Source organism: Hyla sarda, chromosome 3 (assembly GCF_029499605.1).
Source record: "Hyla sarda isolate aHylSar1 chromosome 3, aHylSar1.hap1, whole genome shotgun sequence".
Taxonomy (NCBI): domain Eukaryota; kingdom Metazoa; phylum Chordata; class Amphibia; order Anura; family Hylidae; genus Hyla; species Hyla sarda.
In genome coordinates this window covers 320,462,840-320,480,763 of record NC_079191.1, presented here as the reverse complement: position 1 = coordinate 320,480,763, position 17,924 = coordinate 320,462,840, and positions in this window count along the sequence as shown.

Below are 17,924 nucleotides of genomic sequence, written 5' to 3'. Positions count from 1 at the left end.
CGGGTGCTGCTGCTGTTGCAAGGCCAAAAGCTGTTGTATCATAGCAGACAGTTGGGTGAGTTGCTGCGCCTGTCGTGCCAGTTGCTGAGACTGATGTACCACAACAGAGGGAAGATCCGCGACTTCAGGCAGGGGTACCTCAGCGAGATCCATGGCCGGATCTTACGGTGGAGCCGTGACATCACAATGCTCAGGCCCCGTGATCGACAGTAATCAGACCCGGAGCGAACACGCTCCGGGGACTGATTTAAACGGATGTGGCGTGCAAGATCACGGGGGTCCCCAGCAGCGGGACACCCGCAATCAGGCATCTTATCCCGTATCCTTTGGATAGGAGATAAGATGTCTAAGCGCCGGAGTACCCCTTTAAGGACACGTGCCATACATGTACGGCACTGCTAAGACAACCCCTGCCCCTAGTCCGGAGGGCGACAGTGGGTGCCCGTCAGTGTGCAGCACCGGGGGGAGTGGGGGTGATTTTGTTGCACCTGATCTCTGGAAGCGACAGGTGAGATCGGGACCGGGATGGCATCAGGACGGCAGCAGCAGGAGGTGAGTTTTGTGCCTCTTGCTTTTGCATACGTACAACTCCCAGCATGCACAGCCAAAGGGCAAGCTGGGAGTTGTAGTCATGCAACAGCTGAAGGCACACAACTACAACTCCTAGCATGCCCTTTGCTGTCCGTGCATGCTGGGAGTTGTAGTTATGCAACAGCTAGTGGCACTTCTACTCTTATTCTCTCTAGCTGTTGCATAACTGCAACTCCCATCATGCATGGACAGCCAAAAGGAATGCTTGGAGTTGTAGTGGTGTACCTCCAGCTGTTCATAACTATAACTGCCAGCATGCCCTTCGGCTGTCCGTGCTTCTGGAGGCGCACTTTTTGATAGAATATAAGGCCTCCAACTGTTGCATAACTACAACTTCCAGCACGTAAGGTGTATTGAGCATGACACAGGAATTTATTGTAAACCCACAACATCACTATTCCATGAGATAGTGATGTTGCGGAATTTCAATAAATTCTAAGTCCCATGTCATGCGCAATACACCTATAGACTCTTACTTTCGGCTAAGTGTCGGCACACATGCAGTGTAGCGCAGTAAAGCCGACAGAAAGAGAAGTTCTCTGTGCGCCGCAGCTGACATGTGTGGCGTCGTGATATGACGGCAGAGCAGGATAGCGGCAAGTTCTAATGAGGTAATGAATTGGGTGGACAAATACAGTTGCCACTCTTGCCTCTTGAGAATGCCGTTGTAACGGCAAAACATGTAGAGGCTGGCAATTGAAATGTTTTAAGTGAATTTCAGAGCGGGCGATAATAATGTGGCAACTGAAGGGATGTTGATTATAGTTAATCGAGTGTAAACTCTTTGGGGACATTCATAATTATATATATATATATATATATATATATATAAACACAGTTTTCACTGTCTACATTGCGCAATCTTTTTTGCTCAATTCCGTTATTTGCATGTTTTTTGCACAATTTTTGATAGAGCTTTACAAGTGGAATTCTAAATCACAGTGTACAGTAGAGCTGATTATGTGGTTGACATCGATTTATCAACTGCATCTTTTCTCCTTACATGCACAACTTTTGCGCAAGTCCTGATTTTACTGTGCAAATATACACTATCAAGGAGGACAGTTAAAATGTTATGAGAATAATTCCAGCAATATGTAATAGATATTAAGATTAGACTCCAATCTGTGCAGACTGTAGATCTGTAGACCTGTGTAAAATTCTAACTCCCTGTTCTTGATGAGTGCAGGAGATTGCACTTGTGTAGAGTGTAACCATGGTCACTGTATAGCTAAAAATACCACTGTATGTGCAGGGAGGGAGAAGGAGGTATGGCTGTTAGGTCTATGTATATGTGATTGTGTATATGAAGCAGAGCTGAGTGTGTGACTGTGTATGCAGCAGAGCTGAGTGTGTGATTGTGTGTATGCAACAGAACTGAGTGAGTGATCATGTGTATGCAGCAGAGCTAATTGTGTGTATGCAGCAGAGCTGAGTGTGTGACTATGTGTATGCAGCAGAGCTGAGTGTGTGATTGTGTGTATGCAGCAGAGCTGAGTGAGTGATCATGTGTATGCAGCAGAGCTGAGTGTGTGATTGTAAGTATGCAGCAGAGCTGAGTATGTGACTGTGTGTATGCAGCAGAGCTGAGTGTGTACATGGTCATGCATACACATAATCACACATTCAGCTCTGCTCCATACACATGCCGCACACTAATATCTGCTACATGTATATGATCACACACTCAGCTCTGGTACATGCACACAGTGTTTACCAACCATTATTTGGGCAAAATTTATCAAAGGAGTGTACAACTTTTGTAAATTTTGAGCAAGAGTGTAAATGAGACAAGCAGTGTAAAGGGGTAGATTTGTCTCTACGATAGACACCTAATGATAAATGTCCCCTTTGACACTACTACCACTTGTTTTTGGTCCGCTCTGTTATCAGTTTTAACAATTTTTTCTGGGAAAACACATTTTATTTGTAACTATTGAATAAAGGTTACGTTTTAGGGGTTGTCGTAATTAGGGGTGTTTTACCTCGGGCTACAGCCCTGGGGTTTGTTTGATATTAACACTGTCTGAATGTCCTTTTGAATACTTTGAGGGGTGCAGTTTTTCCCAATGGAGTCATTTATGGGGGATTTCTAACATGTAGGCTCCACAAGTCCACTTTAAACTGCACTAGTCCCTGAAAAAGTCAGATTTTTTAATTTTCGTGGAAAATTGCTGCTAAATTTTAAAGCCATCCCTAAGTTGTATATGTATTTGATATATGTATGCTTCCTAGTAATTTGTAAACACTGAGGGGTTGTTTGGGGAGGGGCCTTGTAATCTCTTTGTGCTTCCTGTTCCTATAGGATCATTGGGACAATCTCGGGTGTGGTGCTGTTGTGATGATTCACTAAAACCGAATTATCGGTCATAATTCTAACTTTACTAAGCTTTGCCTTCTCATGAAATATTAATTCACATATACGATATGTCTACTTTATGTTGGCATCATAAAGTAGACATATCGTATATGTGAATCAATATTTCATTTATTTGGCATGACTGTTTTCCTTATAAGCAGTGCATTTCAAATTTAGAAAAATGCTGATTTTTCCATTTTTTTCTTAAGCTTTTGGAATTTTTACCGCTATCTAAAAGTAGAATGTGTCACCAAAAACATTCTCAAATTCCTAATTATAAGTAAAAGCATCTCAGAGTAATTAATACATAAAGGGTGTAGGGGTGACGACAGCAGTGGGGAGGATAGTGATAGATGAAGGACCTGTGATGACAATCATGTGACATAAGAAGGCAAAGCTTAGTAAAGTTAGAATTATGACCGATAATTTGGTTTTAGTGAATCATCACAACAGCACCGCACCCAAGATTGCCCCAATGATCCTATAGGAATAGGAAGCACAAAGAGATTACAAGGCCCCTCCCCAAACAACCCCTCAGTTTTTACAAATTACTAGGAAGCATACATATATCAAATACATATACAACTTAGGGAGGGATTAAAGTGTGCTGTTGTGATGATTCCCGAAAACCAAATTATCAGTAAGTCATAATTCTAACTTTTCACATCATCATCATCACAACAGCACCACACCTGAGACATACCAGATAAATAATGTCTAGGGAAGGACTACAGCTTGCAGCCCTTTCTGTCCAAAATCCATATCTTGAGACAAGGCTACATTAACCCCTTAAGGACCAGGTGTTTTTAATTTTTTGCACTTTCGTTTTTTTCCTCCTTACCTTTAAAAAATCATAACTCTTTCAATTTTGCACCTAAAAATCTGTATTATGGCGTATTTTTTGCGCCACCAATTCTTCTTTGTAAAGACATCAGTCATTGTACCCAAAAATCTACGGCGAAACGGAAAAAAAAATCATTGTGTGACAAAAATGAGGGCTTCTGTTTCTACGTAGTACATTTCAGTTTCTACGTAGTACATTTTTCGTTAAAAATGACACCTTTTCTTTATTCTCTAGGTCCATACGGTTAAAATGATACCCTACTTATATAGGGTTTTTTTTTTTTGTTTTTTGTTTTTTTTATAAATTTTTTTATTACATTGTCTAACATTACAAACCATTTTTTCTGCAAAATAATAAACTGCAGAACAATAAGCATATGCAATATTAAATAAGAATACAATAACAGTATAGAAAAAAGAAAATTATTAGAAAAAAGAAAATTATCAAGGGTATTCAGGTACTACTTACAATTTCTAATGGCCTTAAAAAGAAAAAGCAAAGGAAAGAAAGAGAGAGAAAGATGGGAAGAAAAGATACTTATATAGGTTTGATTTTGTATTACTACTGGAAAAAAAAAATCATAAATACAGTGACCCCCTGACCTACGATGGCCCCGACATATGATGAAATCGACATACGATGGCCTCTCAGAGGCCATTGCATGTCGATGTCAGCATCGACATACGATGCTTTTTTATGTCGGGGCCATCGCATTAAGTGCTATCCGACAGCGCCAAATGCTTAATCTGCTGCCGGATAGCAGCTTAATGTTCCCCGTGTGGTGCGGTAAGTATTACTTACCCCTCCACGATGCTCCGGGGTGCCCTCCGGGTCCAGCGCTGGTCTTCCGGTGTCTTCTCAGCCCTCTCCGATGACGTCAATACGCTGCTGCGCTCGCCATCCAATAGTAAGGCCTTGCAGAAGACAGAAGAGGACCGGAGAAGACAGAAGAGGACCGGAGAAGCCAGCGGAGGACCGGAGAAGACAGCGGAGAGCCCAGCGGAGGCCCGGGATCACCATCGGGAGCGGCGGGGACACCATCTCGAGCGGCGGGGACAGGTGAGTACAGCTTCCTATACTTTACATTGCATGAATCCCTCAACATACGATGGATTCGACAAACGATGGCTCGTTTGGAACGAATTACCATCGTATGTTGAGGGACCACTGTACATGCAGGAAAATGTATACGTTTAAAATGGTCATTTTCTGACCCCTTTTTTATTTTTCCGTGTTCAGGGCGGTATGAGGGCTCATTTTTTGCACCGTGATCTGAAGTTTTTGTCGGTACAATGTTTTTTATTGATCAGACTTTTTGATTGCTTTTTATTCATGTTTTCATGATATCAAAAGTGACCAAAAATACGCAATTTGGGACTTTGGAATTTTTTTGCGCGTACGCCATTGAACGTGCGGTTTAAAAAGCAGTATATTTTTATAACTTGGACATTTTCACACGCGGCGATACCACATATGTTTATTTTTATTTGTATTTACACAGTTTTTTTTTTATTCTTGGAAATGCCAGGTGATTCAAACTTTTATTAGGGGAAGGGATCATTGAAAGGGTTAAGGATTTTTTTTTACACTTTTCTTATGCCATATTATAGCCCCCCGGGGGGGGGGGGGGGCTATAACATTGCATGTACTGATCTTTACCACTGATTGATGCATCTCCATAGGAATGCATCAATCAGTGTTTTTGGCGATTGAATGCTGAAGCCTGGATCTCAGGCTTGAAGCATTCATTCGGCGATCGGACTGCAGGAAGGAAGGTAAGGCTGGGTTCACACCACGTTTTTTTAAATACGGTTCCCGTATACGGCTGGGAGGAGGGTGGGCGGGGCTTAATCGCGGCGCCCGCACTCAGCCGTATTCGGGAACCGTATTTAATGTAAGTCTATGAGCCGACCGGAGTGAACCGCAGCCTCCGGTCGGCTTCGTTTACGGTCGTATACGGTTTCCCGACCGCAGGCAAAAACTCATAGACTTACATTAAATACGGTTCCCGAATATGGCTGAGTGCGGGCGCCACGATTAAGCCCCGCCCCCTCCTCCCAGCCGTATACGGGAACCGTATTTAACAAATGTGGTGTGAACCCAGCCTAAGAGACCTTCCTCCTGAAGTACAGCTGTTCGGGATGCCGCGATTATACCGCGGCGATCCAGAAAAGCTCCCTGAGCCAACCGGCACATTTTACTTTCACTTTTAGCCGTGCGGCTCAGCTTTGAGCGCACGGCTAAAGGGTTAATAGCGCGCTGCACCGCGATCAGTGCCGCGCGCTATTAGTAGCGGATCCCGGCTTCACTATGACGCCGGGCCCGCTGTGATATGATGCAGGGTTACCGTGTAACCCCGCGTTATTTCACGGGAGCAGGACTAGGGGCGTAAGTTTACGCTTTTGGTCCTTAACAGGTTAAAGGGGTACTCCACTGGAACACTTTTTTTTTTTCCAGATCAACTGGTGCCAGAAAGTTAAACAGATTTGTAAATTACTTCTATTAAAAAATCTTAATCCTTCCAGTAATTATCAGCTGCTGTTATGCGCCACATGAAGTTCTTTTCTTTTTGAATTTCCTTTCTGTCTGACCACAGTGCTCTTTGCTGACACCTCTGTCCTTGTCAGGAACTGTCCAGAGCAGGATAGGTTTTCTATGGGGATTTGCTCCTACTCTGGACAGTTCCTAAAATGGACAGCAGAGAGCACTGTGGTTAGGCAGGGATGGAAATTCAAAAAGAAAAGAACTTCCTGTGGTTCATAACAGCAGCTGATAAGTACTGGAAGAATTAAGATTTTTTTAACCCCTTTAGGACCCAGCCAATTTTCACTGTAGCACCCGGCTATTTTTTGAACATCTGACCACTTTCACTTTAAACATTAATAACTCTGGGATGCTTTTACCTTTCATTCTGATTCCGAGATTTTTTCGTTACATATTCTACTTTATGTTAGTGGTAAAATTTTGTCAATAATTTCATCAAAATTGAAAATTTAGCATTTTTTAAAAATTTTAAGCTCTCTGCTTATAAGGAAAATGAATATTCCAAATAAATTATATATTGATTCACATATACAACATGTCTACTTTATGATTGCATCATAAAGTTGACATGTTTTTACTTTTGGAAGACATCAGAGGGCTTCAAAGTATAGCAGCAATTTTCCAATTTTTCACAAAATTTTCAAAATGGAAATTTTTCAGGGACCAGTTCTGTTTTGAAGTGGATTTGAAGGGTCTTCTTATTAGAAATACCCCACAAATGACCCCATTATAAAAACTGCACCCCTCAAAGTATTCAAAATGACATTCAAAAGGTTTGTTAACCCTTTAGGTGTTTCACAGGAATAGCAGCAAATTGAAGGAGAGAATTCAAAATCTTAATTTTTTACACTGGCATGTTCTTGTAGACCCAATTTTTGAATTTTTACAAGGGGTAAAAGGAGAGAAATCTTCCTAAAATATGTAACGCAATTTCTCTCGAGTAAGGAAATACCTCATATGTGTGTATGTGTGCATTAAAGGGCTCAGAAGGGAAGGAACGATTTTCGGAGAGTGAGTTTTTCTGAAATAGTTTTAGGGGAGCATGTCAGATTTAGGAAGCCCCTATGGTGCCAGAACAGCAAAAAAAAAAAAAAACACATGCATACTATTTTGGAAACTACACGCCTCAAGGCACGTAACAAGGGGTCCAGGGAACCTTAACACAGGTGTTTGACGACTTTTCGTTACATTTGGATGCGTAAATGATTTTTTTTTCCACTAAAATGCTAGTTTTCCCTCAAATTTAAAATTATTGCAAGGGATAATAGGAGAAAATGCCCCCCAAAATTTGTAACCCCATTTCTTCTCAGTATGGAAATACCCCATGTGTGGACATCAAGTGCTCTGTTGCAAAGAAGAGAAGGAGCGCCATTGAGCTTTTTGAAAGATAATTTGTTTGGAATGGAAGTCGGGGGCCATGTGCGTTTACAAAGCCCCCCGTGGTGCCAACAATCTGTCAGACCCCTCACTGTACCCCTTATTACATTATGTGAGGGGTGTAGTTTCCAAAATGGGGTCACATGTGGGAGGGGTCCATTGTTCTGGCACTATGGGGGCTTTGTAAACACACGTAGCCTTCAATTCCGGACAAATTTTCTCTTCAAAATCCCAATGGCGCTCCTTCTCTTCTGAGCATTGTAGTTTGCCCGCAGAGAACTTTACATCCACATATGGGGTATGTTCTTACTCAGAAGAAATGGGGTTACAAATGGGGGGCTTTTTTCCCTTGTGAAAATGAAAAATTTAGGGTAACACAAGCATTTTAGTGAAAAATTATTTTTTTTCTCATTTTCCCATCCTACTTCGTCAAACACCTGTGGGGTGTTCAGGCTCACTATACCCCTTGTTACATTCCGTGAGGGATGTAGTTTCCAAAATGGGGTCACATGTGGGTATTTATTTTTTTGAGTTTATGTCAGAACCGCTGTAAAATCAGCCACCCCTGTGCAAATCACCAATTTAGGCCTCAAATGTACATAGTGCACTCTCACTCCTGAGCCTTGTTGTGCGCCCGTAGAGCATTTTACGCCCACATATGGGGTATTTCCGTAATCAGGAGAAATTGTGTTAAAAATTTTGGGGGTCTTTTTTTTGCTTTTACCGCTTATGAAAACAAAAAGTATGGGGCAACACCAGCATGTTAGTGTAAAAAAAAATTTTTTTTTTTTACACTAACAGACTGGTATAGCCCGCAACTTTTCCTTTTCATAAGGGGTAAAAGGAGAAAAAGCCCCCCAAAATTTGTAGTGCAATTTCTCCCGAGTACGGAAATACCCCATATGTGGCACTAAACTGTTTCCTTGAAATACGACAGGGCTCCGAAGTGAGAGAGCGCCATGCGCATTTGAGGACTACATAGGGATTGCATAGGGGTGGACATAGGGGTATTCTACACCAGTGATTCCCAAACAGGGTGCCTCCAGCTGTTGCTAAACTCCCAGCATGCCTGGACAGTCAGTGGCTGTCTGGAAATGCTTGGAGTTGTTGTTTTGCAACAGCTGGAGGCTCCGTTATGGAAACACTGCAATACAATCCGTTTTTCATTTTTATTTGGGGGGACAGTGTAATGGGGTGTATATGTTGTGCTTTACTCTTTATTATGTGTTAGTGTAGTGTAGTGTTTTTAGGGTACATTCGCACTGGTGGGTTACGGGGAGTTTCCCGCTAGGAGTTTGCGCTGCGGCGAAAAAATTTGCGAAAGCTCAAACTTCAAGCAGGAAACTCACTGTAAACCTGCCGGTGTGACTGTACCCTGTACATTTACATGGGGGGGAACCTTCAGCTGTTTCAAAATTACAACTCCCAGCATGTACTGACAGACCGTGCATGCTGGGAGTTGTACTTTTGCAACAGCTGGAGGCACACTGGTTGGAAAACCTTCAGTTAGGTTCTGTTACCTAAGTCAGTATTTTCCAACCAGTGTGTCTCCAGCTGTTTCAAAACTACAACTCCCAGCATGTACTGATTGCCAAAGGGCATGCTGGGAGATGTAGTTATGCAACAGCTGGAGGTACACAACTACAACTCCCAGCATGCCGAGACAGCTGTTTGCTGTTTGAGCATGCTGGGATTTGCAGTTTTGCAACACCTGGAGGGCTAGAGTTTAGAGACCACTGCACAGTGATCTCCAAACTGTGGCCCTCCAGATGTTGCAAAACTACAAATCCCAGCATGCACAGACAGAAAACTACTGTGTGGGCATGCTAGGAGTTGTAGTTTTGCAAGATCTAGAGGGCTACTGTTTGGAGATCACTGTGCAGTGGTCTCTAAATTGTAGACCTCCAGCTGTTGCAAAACTACAACTCCCAGCATGCCCAAACAGCTGTCTGGGCATGCTGGTAGTTGTAGTTTTGCAACATCTGAAGGGCTATAGTTTAGAGCATTGTTTCCCAACCAGGGTGCCTCCAGATGTTGCAAAACTACAACTCCCAGCATGCCTGAAAAGCCTTTGGCAGCATTTGTCTGTCCGGGCATTCTGGGAGTTGTAGTTTTGCAACACCTGGAGGCACCCTAGTTGGGAAACACTGGTTTAGAGACCACTGTATAGTGGTCTCAGACTGTAGCCCTCCAGATGTTTCTAGGCAACTCACCGGCTTCCGTAGGATCCAGGGAGCCAGCGACACGACATAGCCGCCCACCGATCACCGTTGCCCGCAGCCTCCGCAGATCGGTAAGTGACCTTTGGCGCCAGTCCCTGTCGGTTTCCCCGTCCTGCCCCACCTATATACGACCAATAGCAGGGATAGGAGCGGTGGCACCCCTGCCACCTCACTCCTATCCCTTCAGGGGATCGTCGGTGTCTTGGACAACCACGATCCCCCTTATATTCTGGGTCAACGGGTCACCATAGACCCGGAATCGCGCAAATTGCAAGTGTGAATTCACTTGCGATTTGCCGCAGTCGTCGACTTGGGGGGCTCTGATGACCCCCCCCTGGGCATTTGTGCAGGGTGCCTGCTGATCGATATCAGCAGTCACCCCGGTCCCCGCCGGGCATACTGAATTCCCACGGGCATACCTGTACGCCCTGGGTCCTTTAAGACCCAGGTACGGAAGGCGTATCCATACGCCCTGGGTCCTGTATGGGTTAATAGATGTAATTTACAAATCTGTTCAACTTTCTGGCACCAGTTTCTTTAAAAATAAAAAAAAGTTTTCCAGTGGAGTACGCCTTTAAGCTTGTAATGTTTAAAGAATGTATGTGGGATAGACAAAGTTGCTGCTCTGCATATCTGCTCTAAAGAAGCTGAAGATTTCTCAGCCCAGGAGTCTGCCATAGCTCTAGCTGAATGAGCTTTAAGATGCTCTGGAACTTTATTTCCTGAAGTTCTATAGGTTTCAGTGATGGCTGACTTCACCCATCTGGAAATAGATTTATAAACTTAATAACTCTGGTATGCTTTTACTTATAAATTTGATTCCGAGATTGTTTTTTTTGTGACATATTCTATTTTATGTTAGTGGCAAATGTTCGTCGATACTTGCATCATTTCTTGGTGAAAAAGAACTTTTTTTTTTATAACTTTGAAGCTCTCTGCTTGTAAGGAAAATAGATATTCCAAATAAATGATATATTGATTCACAAATACAATAAGTCTACTTTATGTTGACATCATAAAGTTGACATGTCTTTACTTTTTGAAGACATTAGAGGGCTTCAAAGTTTAGCAGCAATTTTCCAATTTTACACGTAAATTTCAAAATCTGAATTTTTCAGGGACCAGTTCAGTTTTGAAGTGAATTTGAGGGTCTTTAATGTTAGAAATACACCATAATGGACCCCATTATGAAATCTGCACCCCTCATAGTATTCAAAATGACATTCAGAAAGTTTGTTAACCCTTTAGGTGTTTCACAGGAATAGCAGCAATGTGGAGGCAAAAATTCAAAATCTTCATTTTTTACACTTACATGTTCTTGTAGACCCATTTTTTTTATTTTTTACAAGGGGTTAAAGGAGAAAAAAATTTGTAATCAAATTTCTCTCGAGTAAGGAAATACCTCAAATGTGGATGTAAAGTGCTTTGTGGGCGCAATAGAGGGCTCCGAAGGGAAGGAGCGACAGTGGGATTTTAAAGAGCGAATTTTGCTGAAATTGTTTTTGCGTGGCATGTCGCATTTAGGAAGCCCCTATGGTGCCAGAACAGCAAAAAACATTCCACATGGCATTTGGGAAACTACACTGCTCAAGGAACATAACAAGTGGTACAGTGAGCCTTAACACTCCACAGGTGCTTGACGAATTTTCAATAAAGTTGGACGTGAAAATGAAAAATGTTATTATTTTTTACTAAAATGCTAATTACCCCAAATTTTTCATTTTCACAAGGGGTAATAGGTGAAAATGTCCCCCAAAATGTGAATCTACATTTCTCTAGAGTAAGGAAATATATCATATGTGGATGTAAAGTGTTCGTCGGGTGCAATAGAGGGCTCAGAAGGGAAGGAGCGACATTGGGCTTTTGGAAAGCGAATTTTGCTGAAATGGTTTTTGCGGGGCATGTCTCATTTAGGAAGCCACCAGGGTGCCAGAACAGCGAAAAACACCCCACATGGCATACTATTTGGGAAACTACACCCCTAAAGGAACATAACAAGGGGTAGAGTGAGCCTTAACACCCCACAGGTGTTTGACGAATTTTCAAATAAAGTTGGATGTGAAAATTAAATTATAATTTTTTTTTTTACTAAAATGCTAATGTTACCCAGGATTTTTCATTTGCACAAGGGGTAATAGGTGAAAATGTCCCCCAAAATTTGAAACCCCATTTCTCTTGAGTAAGGAAATACCTCATATGTGAATGTAAAGTGATCTGCAGGTGCACTAGAGGGCTCAGAAGGGAAGGAGCGACTTTGGGCCTTTGGAAAGCGAATTTTGCTGAAATGTTTTTGGGGGGCATGTCGCATTTAGGAAGCCCCCATGGTGCCAGAACAGCGAAAAACACCCCACATGGCATACTATTTGGGAAACCCCTCAAGGAACATAACAAGGGGTGTAGTGAGCATTTACACCCCACTGGCGGTTGACAGATCTTTGTAACAGTGGGCTGTGCAAATGAAAAATTACATTTATTATTTTCACAGACCACTGTTCAAAAAATCTGTCAGACACCTGTGTGGTGTTAACCCCTTAAGGATGCAGCTCATTTTCACCTTAAGGACTGAGCCATTTTTTGCAATTCTGACCAGTCACTTTAAGCATTAATAAGGCTGGGTTCACACTACGTTTTATCCCATACGGGACCGCATACGGCAGGGGCAGCTGAAAACTTGCACTCCCGTATGCCTTCGTATGCGATCACGTATGTAATTCATTTCAATGAGCCCACCGGAGTGAAACGGTGACTCCGGTTGGCTCATTTTTGCCGCGTATGCGGTTTTCCACAGGACCTGAAATCGTAGTCAACCATGATTTTAGGTGCGGTGGGAAAACCGCATACGGGGCAAAAATGAGCCAACCGGAGTCAGCGTTTCACTCCGGTCGGCTCATTAAAATGAATTACATACGGGATCGCATACAAAGGCATACGGGAGCGCAAGTTTTCAGCTGCCGTATGCGGTCCCGTATGGGACAAAACGTAGTGTGAACCCAGCCTTACTCTAAGATGCTTTTACCAATTATTCTGATTCTGAGATTGTTTTTCCGTGACATATTCTACTTTATTTTAGTGGTAAATTTTCGTCGTTACTTGCATCCTTTCTTGGTGAAAAATCCCCAAATTTTATGAGAATTTTGTATATTTTGCTTTTTTCTAACTTTGAAACTCTCTGCTTGTAAGGAAAATTGATATTCCAAATAAATTTTATATTGATTCACAAATACAATGTGTCTACTTTATCTTGGCATCATAAAATGGACATATTTTTAGTTTTTGAAAAAATTTGAGGGCTTCAAAGTAGAGCAGCAATTTTTAACATTTTCATGAAAATTGCAAAATCTGAAGGGACAGATGTTACAGAACTACAACTCCCAGCATGCATGGGCAGTCTAGGCATGCTGAGAGTTGTAGTTTTGCAACATCTGGAGGGCTACCATTTGGGCACCACTGTAATAGTGGTCTCCAAACTGTGACTCTCCAGATGTTGCAAAACTACAACTCCCAGCATGCCCAGACGGCTTTTGGCTGTCTGGGCGTGCTGGGAGTTGCAGTTTGGCAACCACTAGGAAGGCAGCAGTAAAGATCGCTTTACTGCCACCTCCCTTGATGCTCCACGCCGTCGCCTCCCTACCTGCGCTGCTGATCTCCGCTGATGTCACCGACGATCGGCGGTCCCCACGGCATCTTCTTTGCAGGTACTGGCCGCCATCTTCTCCCCCCTTCTGCCTGACATCCAGGGGTGGGCAGAGCAGGGGTTTCCATGGCAACCCCCCGTCTTCAACTGCCATTGGTCAGTACTCAGTGATCGGGGCTGTCACTGACAGCTCCGATTATCCCTATTTTCCGGGCGATCGGGTCACCAGAGAACCGATCAGCCCGGAATAGCAGAAAATCGCATGTCTGAATTGACATGCAATTTCCTGTGATCGCCGACATGGGGGGGTCTCAGGACCCCCCTCGGCGATGTGCCGGGATGCCTGCTGAATGATTTCAGCAGGCATCCCGGTCCGGTCCCCAACCGGCTAGCGGCGGGGACTGGAATTCCCACGGGCGTATCCATACGCCCTACGTTCTTAAGTACTCGGGATGCAGGGCGTATGCATACGCCCTGCGTCCTGAACAGGTTAAGGTTCACTATACCCCTTGTTACGTTCTGTGAGGGGTGTAGTTTCCAAAATGGGGTCACATGTGGGTATTTATTTATTTTTACGTTTATGTCAGAACCGCTGTTATCAGCAGCCACCCCTGTGCAAATCACCAGTTCAGGCCTCAAATGTACATAGTGCGCTCTCACTCCTGAGCCTTGTTGTGCGTCGGCAGAGCATTTTATGCCCACATATGGGGTATTTCCGTACTTGGGAGAAAGTGTGTTACAAATTTTGGGGGTCTTTTTTTCCTTTTACCTCTTATGAAAATGAAAAGTATGGGGCAACCACCAGCATGGTAGTGTAAAAAATAAAAAAGATTTACACTAACATGCTGGTGTAGACCCCAACTTTACCTTTTTATAAGGGGTAAAAGGAGAAAAAGCCCCCCAAAAATTTGTAGCGCAATTTCTCCCGAGTATGGAAATACCCCATATGTGGCCCTAAACTGTTTCCTTGAAATACGACAGGGCTCCGAAGTGAGAGAGCACCATGCTCATTTGAGGCTTAAATTAAGAGATTTTCATAGGGGTGTACACTTGCCTCCTCCACCAAAAATACTGTACATCAGTTTTCCCCAAACATGGTGCTTCCAGCTGTTGCAAAACTCCCAACATGCCTATCCGGCAATACTGGGAGTTGTTATTTTGCAACAGCTGGAGGCTCCGTTTTGGAAAAACTGACGTACAAGATGTTTTTTTATTTTTATTGGGGGGGGGGGGTGACAGTGTAAGGGGGTGTATATGTTGTGTTTTACTCTTTATTTAGGGTTAGTATAGTGTAGTGTTTTCAGGGTACATTCACATGAGTGGGGGTTTACAGTGTGTTTCCCGCTGCAGCAGAAAATTTGCCTCATCTCAAACTTGAAGCGGGAAACTTGCTGCAAACCCCCGCCCATGTGAATGTGCCGTGTACATTCACACTGGGGGGGGTCAAAACTACAACTCCCAGTGTGCACTGACAGACCGTGAATGCTGGGAGTTATAGTTATGCAACAGCTGGAGGCACACTGGTTGGGATTGGGAAACACTGAGTTAGGTAACAGACTATCGCAGTGTTTCCACACCACTGTCTGTTTCCAACTCAGTGTTTCCCAACCCGTGTGCCTCCAGCTGTTGCAAAACTACAACTCCCAGCATGCATGGTCTGTCAGTGCATGCTGGGAGCTATAGTTTTGCAACAGCAGGAGACACACAGGTTGGGAAACACTGAGTTAGGAAACAGACAATGTTTCCCAACCAGTGTGCCTCCAGTTGTTGCAATACTACAACTCCCAGCATGCCCAGACAGCCGAAGGGCATGTTGGGAGTTGTAGTTATGCAACAACTGGATGAGAACAGTTTGGAGATCATTGTGTAGTGGTCTCCAAACTGCAGCCCTCCAGATGTTGCAAAACTTCAACTCCAAGCATGCCCAGACTGCCCTACAACTTCCAACATGCCTGGACAGTCTCGGCATGCTTTGAATTGACATCTGGAGTGCTACAGTTTGGACACCACTGTATAGTGGTCTTTAAGCTGTGCCCTTCCAGATGTTGCAAAACTACAACTTCCAGCATGCTGAGACTGTCCAGGCATGCTGGGAGTTGTAGTTCTGCAACATCTGAAGGGCCAGATGTTACAGAACTACAACTCCCAGCATGCCTGGACTGTCTGGGCATGCTGAGAGTTGTAGTTTTGCAACATCTGGAAGGACATCGTTTGGAGACCACTGCACAGTGGTCTCCAAACTGTGGCCTTCCCGATGTTGCAAAACTACAACTTCCAGCATGCCCAGACACACAAAGGAGTTTTGAAACTCCTAGAAGCTGCAGTGAAGATCACTTTACATTGATCTTCACTACAGCATCTGACACTGCCGCCGCACCACTTGCCTGCCGCGTGTCCCAGTATCCGCATTATCCCAGGTAACTGCCGCCAGTCCCCACCGCATCAACAGCCCCCGCACCTCGCCGCCATCTTCCCCCGCTCTGCCCCAACATCCAGGGGCGTACAGAGCGGGGGAAGTAAACTTTCACCCCTGCCCTGCGATTCGCCGATCAGTCCTGATCGGCCAATCGCAGGGGATAGGAGGAGGTGGCACCCCTGCCACCTCACTCCTATCCTTCAGGATGATCGGAGCTGTCTCAGAGCACAGCTCCAATCATCCCTATTTTCCGGGCTATCGGGTCATCAGAGACCCGATCAGCCCGGAATTGCCGCAAGGAGCTGATCTGACTTGAGCGCCGATTTGTAGTGATCACCGACATGGGGGGGGGGGGGGGCAGGCATTTGCACGGGATGCCTGCTGAATGATTTCAGCAGGCATCCCGGTCTGGTCACCGCCCACCGTGCGGCGGGGACCGAAATTCCCACGGCCGTACAGGTACGCCCTCTGTCCTTAAGTACCAGGACGTGAGGGTGTACCTGTACACTCTTCGTCCCCAGGAGGTTAAAGGGGTATTCCGGGAAAAAACTTTTTTTATATATATATATATATATATATATATATATATCAACTGTCTCCAGAAAATTAAACAGATTTGTAAATTATTTCTATTAAAAAATCTTATTCCTTCCAATAATTATCAACTGATGAAATTGAGTTATTCTTTTCTGTCTGGCAACAGTGCTCTCTGCTGACATCTCTGCTTGTCTCGGGAACTGCACAGAGTAGAAGAGGTTTGCTATCAGGATTTGCTTCTACTCTGGACAGGTGTCATCAGAGAGCACTTAGGCAGAAAAGAACAACTAAACTTCATCAGCTCATAAGTACTGAAGGGATTAGGATTTTTTAATAGAAGTAATTTATCTGTAAGTAACAAATCTGTTTAACTTTCTGGAGTCAGTTGATTTATAAAAAAAATTCCTGGATAACTGCTTTAAAGTGTAAAAAAAATAAAAAAGTTAAAGAAATAAAAATCAAGTGAAAAATTGGAAAAATCCCCTCCCCCAATAAAAAGGTAAAACATCATTTTTTCTCATTTTACCCCCAAAAAAGCGTAAAAATAATCATTAATACACATTTATTGTTAATTATCCGATACGGTGAACGGCATAAATGTAAAAAAATTTAAAAAGTCCAAAATTGCTGCTTTTTTTGTCACATTTTATTCCAAAAAAATGTATTAAAAATTTATAAAAGGTAAAACCGAAGCAAACATGGTACCGATAAAAACTACACATCATGGTGCAAAAAATGAGCCCTCATACCGCCCCATCTACAGAAAAATGAGAAAGTTTTAGGTGGTCAAAATAGGGCAATTTCAAACATACTAATTAAGCATTAATAACTCTGGGATGCTTTAACTTTTCAGTCTGATTCCAAGACAGTTTTTTCGTGACATATTCTACTTTATGTTAGTGGTAAATTTTCGTCGATACCTGCATAATTTCTTGGTGAAAAATTCCAAAATTTTATGAAAAAATAAAAAATTTAGCATTTTTTTTTAACTTTGAAGCACTCTGTTTGTAAGGAAAATAGACATTCCAAATAAATTGTATATTGATTCACATATACAATGGGGGAGATATATCAAAACTTATCTAGAGGCAAAGTTGCTGAGTTGCCCATAGCAACCAATCAATGTACTATCGAGACAAAAAGACAGGAGGAGCGCAATCCTATTGAAATACCATTAAAAAGCAAGGCAATGTTGGCAATAATATTATGCTCACCAGAATGTGTTATGCTTAGAGCATAACATCTATGGCAGCTCATCAGATAGCGGGTCAGCAGCCCTGGAGCACCCGATGCTCCAGGGGAGTCGGCAGACAAAGATAGAACTTGATAGCAAAAAAAGGAAAGAATTTCTCCAAAACCAGGTGCTTCTCCCAATAAAAGGTTTTCTTTATTCCATCATG